Genomic DNA, 1004 nt, shown 5'->3' on the forward strand with positions numbered 1-1004 from the left:
TTGATCAAAAGTGATGATAAAGACATTTATTATGTTACAAAATATTTCTATTTCAGATAAATGCTGTTCTCCTGAACTTTCTATTCATCAAAGAAACCTGAAAAAATTCTACTCAGCTGTTTACAACAACAACAACACAATAATAATAATAATAATAATAAATGTTTTTTGAGCAGCAAATCAGAATATTAGAATGATTTCTGAAGGATCATGTGACTGGAGTAAGTCACCTTTGAAATCACAGGAATAAATTACATTTTAATAGAAATATAGAAAATAGGTTCAAATAGAAAAAAGTTATTTTAAAAATATTTTAAAATTGTACTGTTTTTGCTGTACTTTGGATCAAATAAATGCAGGCTTGGTGAGCACAAGAGATTTCTTTAAAAACATTAAAAATCTTAAGGTTCAAAAACTTTTGACTGGTAGTGTTTAAACAAAAGATATGTTCCAAATATTATAAAGTCTGAGCAGCTGAATGAACAGTTGAATGATCAGATAAACGGTTCTTGACATGCAGTACACACACATACATACATACATAGAGTACACAGAGAGACTCCTTGCTCTAATAGATCATCCGATTCTCCCCCCAGGCAGTCTTTGATGGCATTCTGTTGATTTTTACTGTCCATCTGGAGAAAGGCAGGCCCTGTCACCTCCCCACAGAATAACCCACGGTGACTCTGTACTACGCTGGACCAATGTCCCTTACAAACTTCCACTTTATCTCCTCTTGGCACTCCTGTTAAAAATAGAGAATACATACGTGTTGGGGGGTATATGCGTCCACTAAAACGTATTTACCTCATCATTCTACATACAAACATATTTGATTTTAAACCACAAAAATCAATCAATATCTAGAGGGGGCCAGGTAAGTACATATGTGTGAGAGGGATGAAGTGTGTGTCCGAGTGGGTGAGATGAGTGTTATGTGTATGTGTGTGTGTGTGTGTGTGTGTGTGTGTGTGTGTGGGGGGGGGGCGCTTGAACCTACCCCC

General features: G+C 36.0%; 1 pseudogene; it reads right to left on the minus strand.

Annotated features, from left to right (window-relative positions):
- The window catches only part of LOC107711056 (sodium- and chloride-dependent GABA transporter 2-like), an 11842-nt pseudogene that overhangs the window by 7387 nt on the left and 3451 nt on the right, over window positions 1–1004 (minus strand).

The sequence above is a fragment of the Sinocyclocheilus rhinocerous genome, unplaced genomic scaffold, assembly GCF_001515625.1.
Source record: "Sinocyclocheilus rhinocerous isolate Xijiao unplaced genomic scaffold, SAMN03320098_v1.1 scaffold943, whole genome shotgun sequence".
Lineage (NCBI taxonomy): Eukaryota > Metazoa > Chordata > Actinopteri > Cypriniformes > Cyprinidae > Sinocyclocheilus > Sinocyclocheilus rhinocerous.